Source organism: Amia ocellicauda, unplaced genomic scaffold (genome assembly GCF_036373705.1).
Source record: "Amia ocellicauda isolate fAmiCal2 unplaced genomic scaffold, fAmiCal2.hap1 HAP1_SCAFFOLD_236, whole genome shotgun sequence".
In the NCBI taxonomy this organism is placed as follows: Eukaryota; Metazoa; Chordata; class Actinopteri; order Amiiformes; family Amiidae; genus Amia; species Amia ocellicauda.
Window position 1 is genome coordinate 26063 of NW_027102799.1, and position 12104 is coordinate 38166.

Here is a 12104-nt window from a genome sequence, read left to right on the forward strand (position 1 = left end):
AAAGGGTGTTGACAGTAGCTGGGTACGTGTATAATACTTCAATTATATCTCCTCCAGACAGATAGAGAGTATTAAGAGCTACGATAAAGTTACCCAGGAGACGTAAAAGCTTGCAGCACCAGGTATTTCCAGGAGGTCTCACATTCATGTACTGACCAGGTCCTGCCCCGTTTAGTTTCCGAGATCTGACGAGATCGGGCGCGTTCAGGATGGTGTGGCCGCAAGCCGAGATGCCTGGCTGCATGATGTCTCTTAAAGGCTGGCGGGTATTGACGGAACTGCCAGCAAAAAAAAAAAGAAAAATAGAGGGAAATATACCAGTGCAGCAAAGGGTGTTGAAAGTAGCCGGGTACGTGTACAATACTTCAATTATATCTCCTCCAGACAGAGAGAGAGTATTAAGAGCTACGATAAAGTTACCCAGGAGTCGTAAAAGCTTGCAGCACTAGGTATTTCCAGGAGGTCTCACTTTCATGTACTGACCAGGTCCTGCCCCGTTTAGCTTCCGAGATCTGACGAGATCGGGCGCGTTCAGGATGGTGTGGCCACAAGCCGAGATGCCTGGCTGCATGATGTCTCTTAAAGGCTGGCGGGTATTGACGGAACTGCCAGGAAAAAAAAAAAGAAAAAAAGAGGGAAATATACCAGTGCAGCAAAGGGTGTTGAAAGTAGCCGGGTACGTGTACAATTCTTCAATTATATCTCCTGGAGACAGAAAGAGAGTATTAAGAGCTACGATAAAGTTACCCAGAAGACGTAAAAGCTTGCAGCACCAGGTATTTCTAGGAGGTCTCCCATCCAAGTACTGACCAGGCCCTGCCCCGTTTAGCTTCCGAGATCTGACGAGATCGGGCGCATTCAGGACGGTGTGGCCACAAGCCGAAAGGCCTGGCTGCATGATGCCTCTTAAAGGTTAGCGGGTATTGACGGAACTTCCAGCAAAAAAATAAAAAGAAAAAAAGAAAAAAGAAAAATGGATGGAAAAATATCAGTGCAGCAAAGGGTGTTGACAGTAGCTGGATACGTGTACAATACTTCAATTATATCTCCTCCAGACAGAGAGAGAGTATTAAGAGCTACGATAAAGTTACCCAGGAGACGTAAAAGCTTGCAGCACCTGGTATTTCTAGGAGGTCTCCCATCCAAGTGCTGACCAGGCCCTGCCCCGTTTAGCTTCCGAGATCTGACGAGATCGGCCGCGTTCAGGATGGTGTGGCCGCAAGCCGAGATGCCTGGCTGCATGATGTCTCTTAAAGGCTGGCGGGTATTGACGGAACTGCCAGCAAAAAAAAAAAGAAAAATATAGGGAAATATACCAGTGCAGCAAAGGGTGTTGAAAGTAGCCGGGTACGTGTACAATTCTTCAATTATATCTCCTGGAGACAGAAAGAGAGTATTAAGAGCTACGATGAAGTTACCCAGGAGACGTAAAAAGCTTGCAGCACCTGGTATTTCTAGGAAGTCTCCCATCCAAGTACTGACCAGGCCCTGCCCCGTTTAGCTTCCGAGATCTGACGAGATCGGGCGCATTCAGGACGGTGTGGCCGCAAACCGAAAGGCCTGGCTGCATGATGACTCTTAAAGGTTGGCGGGTATTGACGGAACTTCCAGCAAAAAAAAAAAAAAAAAAGAAAAATGGATGGAAAAATATCAGTGCAGCAAATGGTGTTGACAGTAGCTGGGTACGTGTACAATACTTCAATTATATCTCCTCCAGACAGATAGAGAGTATTAAGAGCTACGATAAAGTTACCCAGAAGACGTAAAAGCTTGCAACACCAGGTATTTCCAGGAGGTCTCACATTCATGTACTGACCAGGTCCTGCCCCGTTTAGCTTCCGAGATCTGACGAGATCGGGCGCGTTCAGGATGGTGTGGCCGCAAGCCGAGATGCATGGCTGCATGATGTCTCTTAAAGGCTGGCGGGTATTGACGGAATTTCCAGCAAAAAGAAAAAAAAAAAAAATAGAAAAATGGAGGGAAAAATATCAGTGCAGGAAAGGGTGTTGAAAGTAGCCGGGTACGTGTACAATTCTTCAATTATATCTCCTGGAGACAGAAAGAGAGTATTAAGAGCTACGATGAAGTTACCCAGGAGACGTAAAAAGCTTGCAGCACCTGGTATTTCTAGGAGGTCTCCCATCCAAGTACTGACCAGGTCCTGCCCCCTTTAGCTTCCGAGATCTGACGAGATCGGGCGCATTCAGGACGGTGTGGCCGCAAGCCGAGAGGCCTGGCTCCATGATGTCTCTTAAAGGTTGGCGGGTATTGACGGAACTTCCAGCAAAAAAAAAAAAAAAAAAGAAAAGTGGATGGAAAAATATCAGTGCAGCAAATGGTGTTGACAGTAGCTGGGTACGTGTACAATACTTCAATTATATCTCCTCCAGACAGATAGAGAGTATTAAGAGCTACGATGAAGTTACCCAGGAGACGTAAAAAGCTTGCAGCACCTGGTATTTCCAGGAGGTCTCACATTCAAGTACTGACCAGGTCCTGCCCCGTTTAGCTTCCGAGATCTGACGATATCATGCGCGTTCAGGACGGTGTGGCTGAAGGCCAAGAGGCCCGGCTGCATGATGTCTCTTTAAGGCTGGCGGGTATTGACGGAACTTCCAGCAAAAAAAAAAAGAAAAAAGAAAAATGGAGGGAAAAATATCAGTGCAGCAAAGGGTTTTGAAAGTAGCCGGGTACGTGTACAATTCTTCAATAATATCTCCTACAGACTGAAAGAGAGTATTAAGAGCTATGATGAAGTTACCCAGGAGACGTAAAAAGCTTGCAGCACCTGGTATTTCCAGGAGGTCACCCATCCAAGTACTGACCAGGCCCTGCCCCGTTAGCTTCCGAGATCTGACGAGATCGGGCGCGTTGAGGACGGTGTGGCCGCAAGCTAAGAGGCCTGGCTGCATGATGTCTCTTAAAGGCTGGCGGGTATTGACGGAACTTCCAGCAAAAAAAAAAAAAAAAAAAAATGGAAAATGGAGGGAAAAATATCAGTGCAGCAATGGCTGTTGAAAATAGCCGGGTACGTGTACAATACTTCAATTATATCTCCTCCAGACAGATAGAGAGTATTAAGAGCTACGATGAAGTTTCCCAGGAGACGTAAAAAGCTTGCAGCACCAGGTATTTCCAGGAGGTCTCCCATCCAAGTACTGACCAGGCCCTGCCCCGTTTAGCTTCCGAGATCTGACGAGATCGGGCGTGTTCAGGACGGTGTGGCCGCAAGCCAAGAGGCCTGGCTGCATGATGTCTCTTAAAGGCTGGCGGGTATTGACGGAACTTCCAGCAAAAAATAAAAAATAAATAAATAGAAAAATGGAGGGAAAAATATCAGTGCAGGACAGGGTGTTGAAAGTAGTCGGGTACATGTACAATTCTTCAATTATATCTCCTCCAGACTGAATGAGAGTATTAAGAGCTACGCTGAAGTTACCCAGGAGATGTAAAAAGCTTGCAGCACCTGGTATTTCCAGGAGGTCACCCATCCAATTACTGACCAGGCCCTGCCCAGTTTTTCTTCCGAGATCTGACGAGATCTTGCGTCTTCAGGACGGTGTGGCCTCAAGCCAAGAGGCCTGGCTGCATGATGTCTCTTAAAGGCTGGCGGGTATCGACGGAACTGCCAGCAAAAAAAAAAAAGAAAAATAGAGGGAAAAATACCAGTGCAGCAAAGGGTTTTGAAAGTAGCCGGGTACGTGTACAATTCTTCAATTATATATTCTCCAGACAGAAAGAGAGTATTAAGAGCTACGATGAGGTTTCCCAGGAGACGTAAAAAGCTGGCAGCACCTGGTATTTCCAGAAGATCTCCCATCCAAGTACTGACCAGGTCCTGCCCCGTTTAGTTTCCGAGATCTTCTGACATCGGGCTCATTCAGAACTGTGTGTCCGCAAACCGAGAGGCCTGGTTGCATGATGTCTCTTAAAGGCTGGCGAATATTGACGGAACTGCCAGCAAAAAAAAAAAAAAAAGAAAAATGGATGGAAAAATATCAGTGCAGCAAAGGGTGTTGACAGTAGCTGGGTACGTGTACAATACTTCAATTATATCTCCTCCAGACAGAAAGAGAGAATTAAGAGCTACGATAAAGTGACCCAGGAGACGTAAAATCTTGCAGCACCAGGTATTTCCAGGAGGTCTCACATTCAAGTACTGACCAGGTCCTGCCCCGTTTAGCTTCCGAGATCTGACGAGATCGGGCGCGTTCAGGATGATGTGGCCGCAAGCCGAGACGTCTGGCTGCATGATGTCTCTTAAAGGCTGGCGGGTATTGACGGAACTGCCAGCAAAAAAAAAAAAGAGAAATGGAGCGAGAAATACCAGTGCAGCAAAGGGTGTTGAAAGTAGCCGGGTACGTGTACAATACTTGAATTATATCTCCTCCAGACAGAAAGAGACTATTAAGAGCTACGATGAAGTTACCCAGGTGACGTAAAAAGCTTGCAGCACCTGGTATTTCCAGGAGGTCTCCCATCCAAGTACTGACCAGGCCCTGCCCCATTCAGTTTCCGAGATCTGACGAGATCGGGCGCGTTCAGGATGGTGTGGCCGCAAGCCGAGATGCCTGGCTGCATGATGTCTCTTAAAGGCTGGCGGGTATTGACGGAACTGCCAGCAAAAATAAAAAGAGAAATGGAGGGAGAAATACCAGTGCAGCAAAGGGTGTTGAAAGTAGCCGGGTACGTGTACAATACTTGAATTATATCTCCTCCAGACAGAAAGAGACTATTAAGAGCTACGATGAAGTTACCCAGGTGACGTAAAAAGCTTGCAGCACCTGGTATTTCTAGGAGGCCTCCCATCCAAGTACTGACCAGGCCCTGCCCCGTTTAGCTTCCGAGATCTGACGAGATCGGGCGCATTCAGGACGGTGTGGCCAAAAGCCGAGAGGCTTGGCTGCATGATGTCTCTTAAAGGTTGGCGGGTATTGACGGAACTTCCAGCAAAAAAAAAAAAAAAAAAAAAAAAGTAAAAGAAAAATGGAGGGAAAAATATCAGTGCAGTAATGGGTTTTGAAAGTAGCCAGGTACGTGTACAATTCTTCAATTATATCTCCTCCAGACAGAAAGAGAGTATTAAGAGCTACGATGAAGTTACCCAGGAGACGTAAAAAGCTTGCAGCACCTGGTATTTCCAGGAGGACACCCATCCAAGTACTGACCAGGCCCTGCCCCGTTTGGCTTCCGAGATCTGACGAGATCGGGCGCGTTCAGGACGGTGTGGCCGCAAGCCAAGAGGCCTGGCTGCATGATGTCTCTTAAAGGCTGGCGGGTATTGACGGAACAGCCAGCAAAAAAAAAAAAGAGAAATGGAGGGAAAAATATCAGTGCAGCAAACGCTGTTGAAAGTAGCCGGGTACGTGTACAATTCTTCAATTATATCTCCTCCAGACAGAAAGAGAGAATTAAGAGCTACGATGAAGTTACCCAGGAGACGTAAAAAGTTTGCAGCACCTCGTATTTCCAGAAGGTCACCCATAAAAGTACTGACCAGGCCCTGCCCCGTTTAAATTCCGAGATCTGACGAGATCGGGCGCGTTCAGGACGGTGTGGCCGCAAGCCGAGAGGCTTGGCTGCATGATGTCTCTTAATGGCTGGCGGGTATTGACAGAACTTCCAGCAAAAAAAAAAAAAAAAAAAAAAAGAAAAAGAAAAATGGAGGGAAAAATATCAGTGCAGCAATGGGTGTTGAAAGTAGCCGGGTACGTGTACAATTCTTCAATTATATCTCCTCCGGACAGAAAGAGAGTATTAAGAGCTACGATGAAGTTACCCAGGAGACGTAAAAAGCTTGCAGCACCTGGCATTTTCAGGAGGTCACCCATCCAAGTACTGACCAGGCCCTGCCCCGTTTAAATTCCAAGATCTGATGAGATCGGGGGCGTTCAGGACAGTGTGGCTGCAAGCCAAGAGGCCTGGCTGCATGATGTCTCTTAATGGTTGGCGGGTTTTGACGGAACATCCAGCAAATAAAAAAAAAGAGAAATGGTGGTAAAAATATCAGTGCAGCAAAGGGTGTTGAAAGTAGCCAGGTACGTGTACAATTCTTCAATTATATCTCCTCCAGACTGAAAGAGAGTATTAAGAGCTACGATGAAGTTACCCAGGAGACGTAAAAAGCTTGCAGCACCTGGTATTTCCAGGAGGACACCCATCCAAGTACTGACCAGGCCTTGCCCCGTTTAGCCTCCGAGATCTGACGAGATCGGGCGCGTTCAGGACGGTGTGGCCGCAAGCCAAGATGCCTGGCTGCATGATGTCTCTTAAAGGTTGGCGGGTATTGACGGAACTTCCAGCAAAAAAAAAAAAAAAAAAAAAAAAAAAGAAAAATGGATGGAAAAATATTAGTGCAGCAAAGGGTGTTGACAGTAGCTGGGTACGTGTACAATACTTCAATTATGTCTCCTCCAGACAGAAAGAGAGTATTAAGAGCTACGATGAAGTTACCCAGGAGACGTAAAAAGCTTGCAGCACCTGGTATTTCTAGGAGGTCTCCCATCCAAGTACTGACCAGGCCCTGCCCCGTTTAGCTTCAGAGATCTGACGATATCGTGCGCGTTCAGGACGGTGTGGCCACAAGCCGAAAGGCCTGGCTGCATGATGTCTCTTAAAGGATGGCGGGTATTGACAGAACTTCCAGCAAAAAAAATAAATAAAAAAAGAAAAATGGATGGAAAAATATCAGTGCAGCAAAGGATGTTGACAGTAGCTGGATACGTGTACAATACTTCAATTATATCTCCTCCAGACAGAGAGAGAGTATTAAGAGCTACGATAAAGTTACCCAGGAGACGTAAAAGCTTGCAGCACTAGGTATTTCCAGGAGGTCTCACATTCATGTACTGACCAGGTCCTGCCCCGTTTAGCTTCCGAGATCTGACGAGATCGGGCGCGTTCAGGATGGTGTGGCCGCAAGCCGAGATGCCTGGCTGCATGATGTCTCTTAAAGGCTGGCGGGTATTGACGGAACTGCCAGCAAAAAAAAAAAAGAAAAATAGAGGGAAATATACCAGTGCAGCAAAGGGTGTTGAAAGTAGCCGTATACGTGTACAATTCTTCAATTATATCTCCTGGAGACAGAAAGAGAGTATTAAGAGCTACGATGAAGTTACCCAGGAGACGTAAAAAGCTTGCAGCACCTGGTATTTCTAGGAGGTCTCCCATCCAAGTACTGACCAGGCCCTGCCCCGTTTAGCTTCCGAGATCTGACGAGATTGGGCGCATTCAGGACGGTGTGGCCACAAGCCAAGAGGCCTGGCTGCATGATGTCTCTTAAAGGCTGACGGGTATTGACGGAACTTCCAGCAAAAAAAAAATGGATAAAGAAAAATGGAGGGAAAAATATCAGTGCAGCAATGGGTGTTGAAAGTAGCCGGGTACGTGTACAATACTTCAATTATATCTCCTCCAGACAGAAAGAGAGTATTAAGAGCTACGATGAACTCACCTAAAGGATTATTAGGAACACCATACTAATACTGTGTTTGACCCCCTTTCGCCTTCAGAACTGTTTTAATTCTACGTGGCATTGCTTCAACAAGGTGCTGAAAGCATTCTTTAGAAATGTTGGCCCATATTGATAGGATAGCATCTTGCAGTTGATGGAGATTTGTGGGATGCACATCCAGGGCACGAAGCTCCCGTTCCACCACATCCCAAAGATGCTCTATTGGGTTGAGATCTGGTGACTGTGGGGGCCAGTTTAGTACAGTGAACTCATTGTCATGTTCAAGAAACCAATTTGAAATGATTCGACCTTTGTGACATGGTGCATTATCCTGCTGGAAGTAGCCATCAGAGGATGGGTACATGGTGGTCAAAAAAGGATGGACATGGTCAGAAACAATGCTCAGGTAGGCCGTAGCATTTAAACGATGCCCAATTGGCACTAAGGGGCCTAAAGTGTGCCAAGAAGACATCCCCCACACCATTACACCACCACCACCAGCCTGCACAGTGGTAACAAGACATGATGGATCCATGTTCTCATTCTGTTTACGCCAAATTCTGACTCTACCATCTGAATGTCTCACCTCTTTTTCCTATTTGTAGTGGAGATGAGTGGTACCCGGTGGGGTCTTCTGCTGTTGTAGCCCATCCGCCTCAAGGTTGTACGTGTTGTGGCTTCACAAATGCTTTGCTGCATACCTCGTTTGTAACGAGTGGTTATTTCAGTCAAAGTTGCTCTTCTATCAGCTTGAATCAGTCACCCCATTCTCCTCTGACCTCTAGCATCAACAAGGCATTTTCGCCCACAGGACTGCCGCATACTGGATGTTTTTCCCTTTTTACACCATTCTTTGTAAACCCTAGAAATGGTTGTGCGTGAAAATCCCAGTAACTGAGCAGATTGTGAAATACTCAGACCGGCCCGTCTGGCACCAACAACCATGCCACGCTCAAAATTGCTTAAATCACCTTTCATTCCCATTCAGACATTCAGTTTGGAGTTCAGGAGATTGTCTTGACCAGGACCACACCCCTAAATGCATTGAAGCAACTGCCATGTGATTGGTTGATTAGATAATTGCATTAATGAGAAATTGAACAGGTATTCCTAATAATCCTTTAGGTGAGTGTATATGTATGTATGTGTATGTATGTCCAATTGCTTTGACAATACAAATGAAATGAATTGAGAGAGAGAGAGAGAGAGAGAGAGAGAGAGAGAGGAATATGAGCTCCTAAAAAACATTTGTTTTTATACATAAGCGGATTTAGTTTGTGATTTACAAATGAATATATAGCACTATAAACATACACAGAAGACATGGAATAGAAATTCAGAAGAAAAAGTATTCAAAAAATAATAATTTTAAGAGAAACACAAAAAGAAGAAAGCAGAGAGACAGTTCAGGAAGAAAAGTCAGAAAAGAAAAGCTGAAGACAAGAATTGGAGGTAAGAGACAAATAATTAAACAAAAAAATATGTATTAATAAAATAAATAAGCATTCTCAGTAGTTGACTCAGCCAATGAAAATGCAGAGCTCCGATTTGAATAGAGTGACAGTAGGAGAGAGCCCAACTGCCACTGAGACTGATAGAAATCTATCGAACAGCAGTCTGACTGCAGAGCTGCCTTTTGAAATCCGATACCCTGAAGACATTCGCTCTGCACAGGCTAAGAAGGACTACAAACAAGCTGTGATGAGAGCATCTCCTTAGACCCTCATCCTAGACTACACCGGTAAAGGAGAAAACAGGGTCAAGAACAATCTACTGTTCTACACCGCCTTTCACAAAACCCTGTGCCAGACATACCCCAATAACAACAAGAGGGGCATTAGCAGAGGCAGGCAGATCTCAGTGCTGGTAGAGAAAGACACAGACAGTGTGATGCTCACTTTTAATGTATACCACAACGGGACCATCATGGTGCAGGGCAGCGAGAGCAGCCTGGACCAATTATCTCTCGGCTTCCACACCTCAAAGCAGCAGACTGAGGTAGAGAAACAAGAGCCAGAGCCGGCCACCCTGCAGTCTGCCCCCAGCCACACGGAGCCAGACAGTGCCCCATCTCCCACAGACTGCCCCCCTGTCTCCCCAAAACTCTCCAGCAACATTAAAACACTAAAGGAATGCCTATCAGTGCTGGAGCTGGAGTTTGCGGAGTTCAGGGAGCAGACCTTGAGCACCCTGGCCCAGACCTCCTTGTGCGATCAGCTCCGGGATGAGATGCACAGACTAAAGATGCAGCACAAGGCTGAGATCCATGAGCTGAGAGCAGCAGTGAGAGACCTGGAGGAGCAGAGCCAAACCCTGAGGACGGAGCTGCGCAGAGCGAGGGAGGAGCTGACCAGGACACCCCAGCACAGCCAGCTAAGGAGCCTGCAGAGCCAGCTGGAGGAGCTAAGAGAGGAGCTACACATCACTGGAGCACAGAGACTGCACTGCACTGACCCCACAACACCTCCAACCCCTGACGCACCCACTGATCCACCCACACTCCCCACCACTCCTGACACACCCACTATCACCAGACCTGCCACTAATACACAACCCCCTGAAACGCCACTCCCCCAAAACACACCCGCTGCCCCCACCACTCCCGACGCAAACCCGAAGAGGCAGGTCAACGCAGAGGTGGTCATTCTGAGCGAATCCAATGGGAAGTTCCTGGTTGAGAGGCGCCTCTTCCCTGGGCGAAAAGTGAAAAAGCTTTGGTGCTCCACAGCACAGAGAGCCCTGGAGCTGCTCTCCAAGAGGAGGCTTTGCCAAGTCAAACACATCCTCATCCACACCGGCACTAACGACCTGAGTGCCCGCAGGGGCGATGTGGCCTCAGCCCTGAGACAGGTAGCAACGAAAGCCACAGAGGAATTCCCAACTGCCAAAATTTCCATCTCCACACTGCTGCCCCGCACAGACGTGCCCCTGCACATCATCCAGGCCATCAACGCAGAAGTGTCCCGAAGATGTGCCCTCCTCCCCAACGTCCACCTGGCACACCACTGAGACATCCAGCCACATCACCTGTATGACCACGTCCACCTCAACAAGACGGGTGTGAGGATCATCTCAAAGGTCCTCAAGGACACAACCCTGGGCCGAAACCCCACACACCCCCACCTCGAGACCAGGAGCAAACCCCCCAGCCCCCGGCCACATCCCCAGCCACCGGCTCCACCCCAGCCCCAGCCCCTGAGACCCCGCGGCCCCATTCCCCACCCCCCCATCCCCAGAGGGCCCGTCCAGCACAGCAGAGCGGACAGCCGGGGACCAGCACAGCCACACAGCCACGCAGCAGCGGCTTCCAGAGCCTGGAGGCCCGATGCTGCCCAGCTGGCCCAGATAAGGCAACTCCTCAGTGTCATCTGTACCACACTGCTGAGTTAACTGAGCCTCAACACACATATATATGGTTGTGGAGATGGAGAGTAAGAAAAAATGTGATTTAATTATTCTGATATTTTGATGCAAAGATAAAATCTTTGTGTGATTATTATGTATATCCATATATAATTATTAATAGTAATATAATATCAGTTGTAGATCACAAATTAAACTTTCTTATGTAGAAGAGACAAGTATAATAAAATATATTAACATGTCCTTTAAAATAAGCAGTTGGAATATGCAGGGTTTACGCTCCTCAACTTTTGGAATGAAGAGCACAGGCCCTGAACTGATCAACACTGTAAATAGTTCAGATGTTTTCATTCTTGTAGAGACTTGGTGCTGTGCAGATATGTCTATACACTGGATGGATACAATGGATACAGGGAGCTGATTGTGCCCTCCTATAAAAAACCCAAAGTCAGGTGTGGCAGGGCCTCGTGGGGGATTATCGTGTGGTACAGGGAGGAGCTCCGAGCAGCCCTATGCCCAGTACAGAGAGGAGACACACACCTGTGGATGAAAATCAGAAAAGACACCCTACAAAATAACACAGATATATACCTATGTGCAATTTATATGCCACCCGCAGACTCCCCCTACTATAATGAGGAAGGCTTTCATGAGCTTCAAAACGAAATCTGCCACTTCCAGACCCTGGGCTCTGTACTGCTGTGTGGCGATCTCAATGCCAGGACTGGCAGAGAGATGGACTACATCAATACAGAGGGGAACACACACCTGTTCGGAGACTCCCCGCTGTGCCACACACACACCTCCACACTGACACAGCCACGACAGCGTGGTAAACAAGAGCAGGAAGCAGGTAGTGCGCCTATGTAAAAGCCTGGGTCTATATATCATCAATGGCAGGACCAGGGGGTACTCTCTGGGGAGATTCACATACTGCTCGGCTCTGGGCAGCAGTGTGGTGGACTACGCCATAACTGACCTGGACCCACAAGCCAACAATGCGTTTATAGTCAGACAACAATCTCCACTATCAGACCACAGCCAAATAACACTTTACCTAAAAAGATCAGCGCAGCCACAAGTCAGAGCCAAACTTCCCACAAAACTGGTCTCCCTGCCACCCAGTTAGAGATGGTCAGAGCCCAGCACAGAGAACTACACAAGAGCCCTGAATAGTGATGAGATTGAAAACATGTTAGACAGATATCAATCCTCACACTATCAAATAAACCAAAACGGAATAAACTCAGCCACCAAAACACTGAATGAAATATTTGAGAGACTGGCT

General features: G+C 47.2%; 5 non-coding genes and 15 pseudogenes across 5 annotated transcripts; all 20 read right to left on the reverse strand.

Annotated features, from left to right (window-relative positions):
• Positions 1 to 107: 107 nt before the first annotated feature.
• On the reverse strand, positions 108 to 226 carry LOC136725973 (uncharacterized; annotated as a pseudogene).
• A 208-nt stretch (positions 227 to 434) lies between these two features.
• On the reverse strand, positions 435 to 553 carry LOC136725985 (uncharacterized; annotated as a pseudogene).
• A 208-nt stretch (positions 554 to 761) lies between these two features.
• LOC136725977 (5S ribosomal RNA) lies at positions 762 to 880 on the reverse strand. The gene has a single exon (XR_010807837.1). It is a non-coding gene; the product is annotated as a 5S ribosomal RNA (ribosomal RNA).
• A 225-nt stretch (positions 881 to 1105) lies between these two features.
• LOC136725961 (uncharacterized) lies at positions 1106 to 1224 on the reverse strand (annotated as a pseudogene).
• Positions 1225 to 1433: 209 nt separating this feature from the next.
• On the reverse strand, positions 1434 to 1552 carry LOC136725945 (5S ribosomal RNA). The gene has a single exon (XR_010807832.1). It is a non-coding gene; the product is annotated as a 5S ribosomal RNA (ribosomal RNA).
• Positions 1553 to 1767: 215 nt separating this feature from the next.
• LOC136725968 (uncharacterized) lies at positions 1768 to 1886 on the reverse strand (annotated as a pseudogene).
• A 220-nt stretch (positions 1887 to 2106) lies between these two features.
• Positions 2107 to 2225, reverse strand: LOC136725952 (uncharacterized; annotated as a pseudogene).
• A 551-nt stretch (positions 2226 to 2776) lies between these two features.
• LOC136725947 (5S ribosomal RNA) lies at positions 2777 to 2894 on the reverse strand. The gene has a single exon (XR_010807834.1). It is a non-coding gene; the product is annotated as a 5S ribosomal RNA (ribosomal RNA).
• A 220-nt stretch (positions 2895 to 3114) lies between these two features.
• LOC136725953 (5S ribosomal RNA) lies at positions 3115 to 3233 on the reverse strand. Its single transcript, XR_010807835.1, has one exon. It is a non-coding gene; the product is annotated as a 5S ribosomal RNA (ribosomal RNA).
• A 221-nt stretch (positions 3234 to 3454) lies between these two features.
• Positions 3455 to 3573, reverse strand: LOC136725984 (uncharacterized; annotated as a pseudogene).
• Positions 3574 to 4115: 542 nt separating this feature from the next.
• Positions 4116 to 4234, reverse strand: LOC136725972 (uncharacterized; annotated as a pseudogene).
• Positions 4235 to 4444: 210 nt separating this feature from the next.
• On the reverse strand, positions 4445 to 4563 carry LOC136725956 (uncharacterized; annotated as a pseudogene).
• Positions 4564 to 4772: 209 nt separating this feature from the next.
• Positions 4773 to 4891, reverse strand: LOC136725959 (uncharacterized; annotated as a pseudogene).
• Positions 4892 to 5119: 228 nt separating this feature from the next.
• Positions 5120 to 5238, reverse strand: LOC136725989 (5S ribosomal RNA). The gene has a single exon (XR_010807838.1). It is a non-coding gene; the product is annotated as a 5S ribosomal RNA (ribosomal RNA).
• Positions 5239 to 5448: 210 nt separating this feature from the next.
• Positions 5449 to 5567, reverse strand: LOC136725970 (uncharacterized; annotated as a pseudogene).
• A 227-nt stretch (positions 5568 to 5794) lies between these two features.
• On the reverse strand, positions 5795 to 5913 carry LOC136725958 (uncharacterized; annotated as a pseudogene).
• Positions 5914 to 6124: 211 nt separating this feature from the next.
• On the reverse strand, positions 6125 to 6243 carry LOC136725954 (uncharacterized; annotated as a pseudogene).
• A 225-nt stretch (positions 6244 to 6468) lies between these two features.
• On the reverse strand, positions 6469 to 6587 carry LOC136725980 (uncharacterized; annotated as a pseudogene).
• Positions 6588 to 6804: 217 nt separating this feature from the next.
• Positions 6805 to 6923, reverse strand: LOC136725974 (uncharacterized; annotated as a pseudogene).
• Positions 6924 to 7133: 210 nt separating this feature from the next.
• LOC136725951 (uncharacterized) lies at positions 7134 to 7252 on the reverse strand (annotated as a pseudogene).
• Between the last annotated feature and the right edge of the window lie 4852 nt (positions 7253 to 12104).